The 10,000-nt window shown below is 39.1% G+C and overlaps 1 protein-coding gene across 2 annotated transcripts in view; it reads right to left on the reverse strand.

Annotated features, from left to right (window-relative positions):
* The window catches only part of LOC143039877 (uncharacterized), a 106,643-nt gene that overhangs the window by 10,914 nt on the left and 85,729 nt on the right, over window positions 1–10,000 (reverse strand). The window lies entirely within an intron of this gene.

A 10,000-nucleotide genomic window follows, 5' to 3' on the forward strand; every position in this document is an offset into this window, starting at 1 on the left:
GACAAACCATACATGTCCCTATACTTGTCAGTGTTCCGCTCCATATGTCTAGTAACAAAGATTCTTCCTTTTTATATGGTGACCCATTGGCAGCTTCATCCATGGCTACTCCCACTGTCACTCTATTGCATCAGGACCCCTCCGTTGTAGAATTCTCGGGTGAGGATCCTAATTATTCTGCATCTCCATGTATTCAGCAGTGTGAGGATAGTATCATCAACACTAACGTCAGAACAGGGTCAGATTAAATTGCTTTTGTAAGGTCACAACTTGTATCTAACTCACTAGCCTCTTAGATGATGTCAGCTTCATGCGTCAACCCTAGAGCTTTAAACTATGATTACGCCACCTTCAGGGCAAATTTTCTTTAAATGTTTGATGTAAATCTGGTAGGTGATAATTTTCTCTAGAGCTTCAGGTTGGCTGACGTACTCTCTTCCTCTATGGGCACTGAATTTTTTATGAGCCAGTACGGTGGCCTCTAAAGCGTTAGATTCGTTGATATATTCAATGTGGGTAGATAAAAAGTTATATTATATTAGATACTGGTAGATTCCGACTTGTTTTGGAGTGTCTATTCTACAATTTGTTCCTCACTCTATATGAGCGAAGGATTGCTTCTTCTCTTAGTTATCAAACAGATGAGTCTCTACTAACAATTGCCACAAAGCTTTCTAAAAACTTAAAAGAATTGACTCACCGTGCCTTGTTAGCTCCTGTACTACATAGTCATTCACAGCAGACTTCGGAGGTTCCTATTCCTCCTCCACCACCTCCCCTGTCTTCGACACCTACTCAAAGCACTCCTTCATTTCCATCTGTGTCTACCGTGCTTACATGGACGCATTGTAATAAAATAGGTCATTCTAGTGCTTTCTGTCTCCTTCGTAAGCGTCATGAGTGCAATTCTAAGCAGACTCCTATACGTAGATGTTTCACTAATTCCTCTTCTAGCATCACACATGACTTTTCAGGAATGTCATTTCAGCTTCAGTCTAGCTACTGTCTTTTCCATGGACAGTGTAGCCATTCTTCTAATCAGCGTTCCAAGATTTTGAAGCTTAGAGCAGAAAATAGTTCAATCCCAAGGCATACTTAGTCCCATTTTCACAATCACCTATATCAAAATCCCAAAGACTGACTAACAGTGACCAGTCCAATATCGTCCCCTATGTGGCTGCTGTCTCTTCCCAGCTCCTTACTTTTCAGTGTTATATGGACCAATTAGGAGTATTCTGCTCTCAAGAATTTGTACAACGTACCATTGTTACCTTCTTATAGTGCTTTGCAAGCTTTACAAGGCTCTCCCTTGTCTATTCTTGGACATATTTGCATTCCCTCAAGGTTTTTTCCCATGCTAAAGTGTTTCATCTTAGGCTTTGATACTATAGCAACTTGTGCCACAGATATATTTCCTCGGCACCGTATAGTTACTTTTGACAGCAATGTTCTTTCTGTAATGGACAGGCCTGTTTCTATACATAGCTTACCTTCTGTGCATGGTCTGACCAGGCAGTTATCTTCCAAGGGTTTAATATTTTATGCCCTCCTGTACTTTCTCGTGCTGTTGTTAACGTAGGGGACCACTATATTGGCCCTTCTAGTAAAGTTTGAGTCCCGGTGCGCATTTCAGATGATCCAATTGGTTCTGATGTCTCATCTCAATCTGATTCTGTTCGTGTTAGACATCTTGTATTGGAGGGTACTCTTTCCACTGTTCGTGAGGACCACGTTACCATGACCCTAATAATCAACGTCACTTGTGCTCCCATCACACTCTCTTCTGTTCTTCATTTGGGCTCTCTTGGTGTCGTTGATGTTGACACTGTCCTGGATTCACCTTCTATCATAGCAGCTTCTCTTTAATCGTCTACACATGGCATGTGGCACAGCTCATTTAGCCTTTCAGTATGCGACATGTGTAGGTAACATTGATTTTCCTGAGGTAAGAGACCGTCTCATTGCATTATTAGTGACACATCGTCAAGCTCTGGCCTTACATGGGGAACGACTAGGAGTTAAGGATCGTGTTGCCCAGAATATTGATTTTAAACCAGGGGTGCGTCCAGTCTACGTACCCTCTTACAGGTTGCCTCATTCTCGTAGACTTGTACCCCAGAATCACGTTAAAGAGTTGTTGAGGTAAGGGTGTCATCCATGAGTCTCGTTCCAAGTGAAACTCCCCGCTCCTTCTAGTGCCCAAAAAGAACGAATCATTCCACCCTGCTGTGGATTACAGACGTGTCGACAATGTCACAGTTCCAGATCATTACCCTTTGCCTGTGTTGAGTGATCTCCTTCAGTCCATAGGAACAGCTAACACACTGTTCACCGCCTTGGACTTAAATGCTGGCTTTTAGCAGATTTATTTGGAAGAAAAGTCCCGTAAGATCACGGCCTTCTCGACTCCTTCAGGTCATTATGAATGGATCCGTTGCCCCATAGGTTTGCGGAATGCTCCTTTAACATGCCAGCGCCTTATAACTAATTTTTTTCATGGCTTAGTGGGTAATGAAGGAATGTGTAATATCTTAAATGTGTAATATCTTAAACAATTATTTTAGCTCGGTATTCGTAAACGAAACACCTCAAGGTGAATTCCAAACTGAAACCTGTGAAAAGTCTAGGGTAAACTTACTCGGTACGGTAAATATAACAAAAGAAAAAATTAAAAGGTGTATAGACAAACTCAAAGTTAATAAAACACCAGGGCATGACGGTTGGCATCCAAGAATCTTAAAGGAAATTAAAAATGAGATTGTTGTTCCATTGGAATATGTTTTCAAGAAATCCATTATATCCGGAGATGTCCCAAGAGAATGGAAGCTAGCTAACGTTACTCCCATATTCAAAAAAGGTGACAAAAAGAAACCAAATAACTATAGGCCTATAAGTTTGACTTCAATCGTAGGAAAAATAATGGAAACTATCATCAGAGATGCTATCGAACATCATTTAGAAAGTAACCGTTTGATAAATGATAGCCAGCATGGTTTCAGACGGAAACGTTCTTGCGTGACTAACTTAATCGAATTCTACAACACAGTTATCTCAAATTATGACAAAAGAAATAATATAGATTTGATATATCTAGACTTTGCAAAAGCTTTTGATACCGTCCCACACGAAAGACTACTTACTAAATTAGCTTTACACGGAATAAGTGGTAGCCTATTAAGTTGGACTAGTAATTGGTTGAATGGTCGAAAACAGAGAGTTGTTTAAAATGGAAAAACTTCTAGATGGAAAAATGTTACAAGTGGAGTTCCTCAGGGTTCCGTTCTTGGGCCACTTCTATTCATAGTATATATAAATGATATAGACCATGGACTAAAGTCTACTGTTTCCAAATTTGCTGATGATACAAAACTGTGCGGAATGGCAAATGATCACTTTAACCAATTAGATATTCAAGAAGATTTAGATAAATTACAGCAATGGTCTGAAAAGTGGCTAATGAAATTTAACACAAGTAAATGCAAGGTAATGCACATAGGTAAAAATAACAGTAAGTACGATTAAAAGTTATTTGGACTGATTGCGCGATCTTTTGATTTCAAAAGTCCATCACTCATTAACAAGCTATATAAATCGTTAGTTCGTCCACATTTGGAATATGCTGTTTCCGTATGGTCACCGAATCTCATTAAAGACATTGACAGACTGGAAAAAGTACAACGGCGAGCCACAAAACTGATTCCAAATATAAAAAAAAAAATCATACGAAAATCGACTAAAACATGAATCTGTTTTCCCTAAAAAAGCGTAGATTTAGAGGTGACTTGATACAGGTCTTTAAGATTTTAAAGGGAATTGACAACATCAAAAGTGACCAAATTTTCACATTGAATGAGAATCAGACAAGAAACAATGGTCTCAAACAGTCTTGGAAATAGATTCAATTGGGAAGTGGGTAGAAACAACTTTGCCAACAGTGTAGTTAATGAATGGAATAAACTTCCTGCACAGGTAGTGCAATGTAGTTCAGTTCGAAGCTTTAAGAATCATTTAGATAAACACCTAAGCAAGATGCTGTAATGATTATAATTTATTTTATATTATCTGTTTTTGTTTTGTTATCATTTGTCTGTTTGATTTTCATTTGTTATTAGTTATATGTCAATTTATTATTATTTACTATTTACCTGTTTGTTTATTATTTAACTATACCTATGCATTTATGTATTTTATTTGTTATTTACATTATTATAGTTTTTATTTATTATTTTATCATTATTATTTTTTCGCATCCGACCTAGATATGGACCAAAAGGTCTCCTGTCGGCATGCTCCGCCTTTGTAATCCTTTGTAAAATTGAAATCACCCATTATCAATAAGTCCCAGTTGCATAAACTAAGCAGTTCTTGAAACAACAGTTTGTCGACTGCTAATGATAATGTTTTTGGCCTATATATTACACCTACATTCATCTTTTGTCCATTTGTTTGGGTTAATTCTGCCCACAAACTATCGTATGCACCCTGTTTCACTTTCTCTAAAACACAGGCATGGACATTGCTTTTAACGTACAACAGAACAGCTCCACCTTTCTTGTGGTTTCTATCCTGATGAAAGTGTTTAATCCCCGCAATATTTAATTCAGCTTCAAACTCTTTAATATATAACCATGTCTCGGTTATTCCTATAATATGGAGATTTTCGCTTTTGATATATGCCAATATTTCTTGAAATTTGTTCCTAATACTACGAGCATTAAAGTACAAGCTTTTAAGAAATTCATTATCATTTCTTTTTGACTTGTTTTGATTTTTAACATCACGCCTTGCATTATAATTTTGTTCTTTATTGACACCTTGCTCTATATTGACATTTGGTCCATTGACATTCAGTGCCTCATGGACATTTCCCCCATCACGGACATCTGGTCCCTCATAGTCATCTGGTCTCTCATGAACACCTTCCCCCCTCCCTTCCGTCACCGCATCCTATACCAGCCACATATCGTCCATTGACATTCTGTCCGGTATAACTTCCTAAAATGATATTCTGTCCTCCACTGACATTATAACCTACCGTGATATATTGTCCTCCACTATCATTACATCCCATCGTCACATTTTTTCCTTCATTGACATTACATCCTAATATAATATTTTATCCTCTATCGACATTATATCCTAAAATGATATTTTGTCCTACACTGACATATTGCTCTCCATTATTGTTTCGCCATACTCTGTTCTCCCTATTACACTCTATTTCCCCTTCCCTTTGAGTTTCTACCCCAAAAAAGGATTAGTTTATTACAGACTCCTACAATGATGTTTTGTAAGAACATTTTTGCCTCTACGAGTAAGGTGGATCTCATCAGAAGCATAAAGGTCATGACGCCTAGAAAAGAGATACCAAGGATCAAGAAAGTGGTATCCCAGTTCCGTGCACAATTGTGATATCCTCTCATTGATCCCTATGGCTCTACTGTTCCAATACGAGCCAGCGTAGATCCTCGGAAGGATCCCACAGACTACGTGGCGGCTCCTACGCTCCTTCATCTCCTGAAGAAAGGCCTTGTAATTCTGAACAAGTTCCTGTGATCTCACCCTATCCACATTGTTACTTTCCGTATAAACAATCGTAACCGTGTTCGTCCGCCCTTGCTCCCTGGTGGTCTGGGTACAATCGGCGATCCCACGGCCCGTTTGACATACAAGGTAGCAACGTCGTTTAGTCTTCCGCTACTAATTCCACCTCCTTGTCAGCCTCATCTTTAAGTTTGTCAGCCTGAATTTTAAGTGTGTCAGTCTCAATTCTTTCCGTTTTGATTTGTATGTTAGCCTCAATTTTGAGTCTTTCATTTCCACCTCTATATCTACTCTATGTATATGTGTCTTAAACAACGTGAACATGATTTAAGGCGTCCCTATCTAATACCTCCTCTTCAACTAAATTTTTAACTAACTCTTAAAAAATATCTTTCTTTTTCCTCGTGGCATCTAACGCTAGATCGTATTCTATAGCATATTGAGCTTTAGTAGCATCTCCGAGCATATCAATGGAAAAGTTCTCCACAAAAGATATTTTTCCACATATATGTAATTCCAAAGATCAGCTTAATCAGTACCTGAATTCTTTTTTCGTCCTGGCAAGAGTTGCCAAATTTCTTGCCACGACCCACCTATGGGCCAGGCTAGACGCGACATGAAAAGAAAAAAATTAAGTCCGTACACAGTTCGGATGAGTGACAGAGTTCAGGCAGGATAACTAAACTCTTCGTTGAAATATCTTATTGTTTACAAATAAAAAAACATATACAACATATATGGACATAGAATAAGAAAATATATAAATAAATATGACATGAATTAAATGGTTAATTATTTATCGAGTAGCTGGGTATACTTTTGTATGCAGCACGTAAGAACGGATGGGAGAAACGAAGTCTTGATTATACTGTAGACGATTTGATTCTGGTTACTTGAAGTCGCAACAACGGAAAAATAGTTTTGGCCGACTCTCCAGTCTCGAGAACAAATGGGTAGTTTGAGGTGAGACGCTGATACACGATAACTTCTGGTAGGTGAAGCTTCTGGTAGTCGGGAACACGTAGGATGTTGGTTGATGTTTCGTAGTTGAGAAATAAGAGAGAGAGAGACTGTCGAGTCGCACTAGTCCAACAGCAGTCTGCAGAGGTCCGAAACAATCATGAAAAACACGAAGGCTATACACTTCTCGTGGAGATGGGTAATCGTTGTGTGAAATTTCAAAGGACTTTTTTAGCGGAGTTGTCGCAACCGACGAATGTAGAATAATTTCTACGTAGATCCAGGTGGGTCTTGGGCGTCTGCTTCTTTTCTTGTATTTCCTTTCTCTTTGCATTCTGGTTCTCTCTGTTGCTTTTCTCTATTGACTCTTTTCTATTGAATCTGCATGCTTCTCTCGGATCGCTCTTTGCTCCGCCTTTTATAAACCGGGAATGGGTGTTTAAGTTTCCGGGATGCCAAAATGTATCTAAGAAGGTAGTTTAAACACCTTCAACCAATGGGAAAGAAGAATAAGCTTTCTGGCCAGATTATGTAACATTTCTCCTGAACTTGGCGGTATGACAGACATAATGAGGCGGGTCCCAACAGACAGGTATTGTGCAATGGGTTATATTCTATGAAATACAATACAAAATATAACATATATTTTGCACATCATATTTACACAAGGCGTGTCTAAAAATATATACAGGAGATTTTTTTCACATAAGGGTGTAGCAAAGCACAACCACAGGATTCTATTCACACTGTATATATATATATATGTATATATATATATATATATTATATATAAAATGTATATGTGTGTGTGTGTGTGTGTGTGTGTGTGTGTGTGTGTGTGTGTGTGTGTGTGTGTGTGTGTGTGTGTGTGTGTGTGTGTGTGTGTGTGTGTGTGTGTGTGTGTGTGTGTGTGTACACATACACACAAACACTCACTCACACCTCGTGGCGCTGTGGTTAGAGTTCTCGCTTGCCACTACGGCGGTCCGGGTTCGATTTCCGCCCAGGGCTGAAATAATTTCAGTATCGCTTTGCTGCGGGGTGTTACTTCAACTCTCGTGGGCGGGGAGTTGGGGGTGTGTGTTCATGTAAGGTCACAGTATTACTCATAGATCGGTCATCCGTGGGGTTGATAACTGTCGATCACGTGTCCAACACGTGATCCAAGACCATGGCGAATCACAGAAGGATCTGTATTGGCTCCAATAATGTTTGCTATTCATGTGAGTGACATGGATGATGATGTGCAATGTTACATGAGCTTCTTTGCAGACGACGCCAAATTGTTGAGGAAAGTAAAAACCGAAACGGATTGCAAATCACTACAGGAACACCTAAATAAGGTATGAAACAGGAGTCAGAAATGGGAAGTAGACTTTAATATTAAGAAATGTAGCATAATGGAGTTTGGAAAAAGTAAAAATTGAATGTCAGGACAATGTAGAATTGGAACTAAGGAGGTAAAGAAAGTGGGATCTGAAAAAGATTTGGGAATAATTATCTCGAACGACTTGCCCTATGATAAACAAATAAACAAAAATTTTGGAGAATCCTATAATTTGCTAAAATCAATAAAGGTGGCATTTACATATTTGGACAAAGAAATTATCAAAAAAATATTAGTCTTACTGATAAGGCCTAGACTAGAACATGCGGCGACATTGTGGTCACCCAGTACCAAAAAGAATATAAAGAAAATAGAAAGAATCCAGAGAGCAGCCACAAAAATGGCTCCTACACTTGCAAACTTGTCATATGACTGGCTAAACTGGAGTTACCGACTCTGGAGCAAAGAAGAGAGAGAGGCGAACTACTGGCCATTTTAGATTCATGAAGGGCACAGAAATACTCGATAGAGAGGACTTACTAAACTGGGACAAAAGAAATACAAAAGGACAGGGAAAGAAACTCAAAAAACATAGTTATAAAAGAGATCTGAAGAAGAACAGTTTTCCACATAGAGTGGTGGATACGAAAAAATAGTGTGTCCGAAAACCATTCATGAATTTAAGAGCAAACTAAACACTGCGAGATACAAAGGCGGGACGCCACGAGCATAGCTCCTCTTTCCGTAAAATACAACTAGGTAAAAATAGGTAAACACACACACACACACACACACACACACATATATATATATATATATATACAGTATATGTATATATATATATATATATATATATATATATTTATATATATATATATATATACTGTATATATATATACATGAAGGTGGAAAAAGAAGTCACGGGTCTAGTTCCGAGTTCCTGAGTTTATTCCTGACCGGTTTGCTCTATCCTTCTGAAGAAGCATAGAGCGAAACCGGTCAGGAATAAACTCAGGAACTCGAAACTAGACCCTTGTCTTCTTTTTCCACCTTCATCAACTTGTCACAATGAACCAGCATATATATATACATACATACATACATATATCACTCTTTCATATAACCTCCTCTTAGCATCCATTCCCAGATGTCTATTTTTCATTACACTTTTTAATCCACCAAGGCATTTATTCGCTTCTCTCAATCTACATTCTATCTCCACCTCCATTCCTCCCTTTTCTGCCACATTCGCACCCAAGTATCTAAAACTATCCACTTCCTCCAGTCTCTCTCCCTTAATGCTCACTTCCAGCCTGCTGTCACTCTCTCCCCTTGTACATCTCATCACCTTACTTTTGCCCACATTCATCTTCAGCTTCCTTCTTTCACACACCTTCTCAAACTCTGTCACTAACTTCCTCAATCACTCCTCTAATCCTGCTACAAGCGCAGTGTCGTCAGCAAACAACAACTGGCTTATTTTCCACTTTTCTCTATTTTCTTTAACCATCTCCAACCCCTGACCCACTACCCTTGCATTCACCTCTCGCACCACCCCATCCATGTATAGGTTGAACAGCCAGGGCGACATAACACATCCCTGGCGAAGTCCCATCTTTACCTCAAACCATTCACTCTCTCCATTTCTAATCCTAACACAAGCTGTACTACTCTCGTAAAAACTCTTGACTGCTTTTAACAGATTTCCTCCTATCCCATATATCTGCAATATCTCCCACAGTGCCTTCCTGTCTACCCTGTCGTAAGCCTTTTCCAGATCCATAAAAACTCAAAAAACATCCTTACCTTTTCCTATACCTTTCTTACATATCAGTCTTACCACAAAAACCTTATCTACACAACCCCTACCTGTCCTAAAACCACACTGTTCCTCACCAGTTACTCCCTCTGTTCCTCTCCTAATCCTCTCAATCAAGATCCTCCCATAAGCCTTCCCATCTACACTCAACAAGCTGATCCCTCTGAAACTACTACACTCACACTTCTCCCCCTTTCCCTTGTAAAGCGGAACTATACAGTCACTCCTCCAGTCCTCCGGCACTCTACCTTCTCTTAAACAAACATTAAATAACCTCACCAGACAGTCCACCATAACTGTGCCTCCTTTCCTCAGACATTCAGCATGGCATCCACCCAACCCAGGTGCCT

This window comes from Oratosquilla oratoria, chromosome 27, assembly GCF_046742065.1.
Source record: "Oratosquilla oratoria isolate Oo_2021 chromosome 27, ASM4674206v1, whole genome shotgun sequence".
Taxonomy (NCBI): domain Eukaryota; kingdom Metazoa; phylum Arthropoda; class Malacostraca; order Stomatopoda; family Squillidae; genus Oratosquilla; species Oratosquilla oratoria.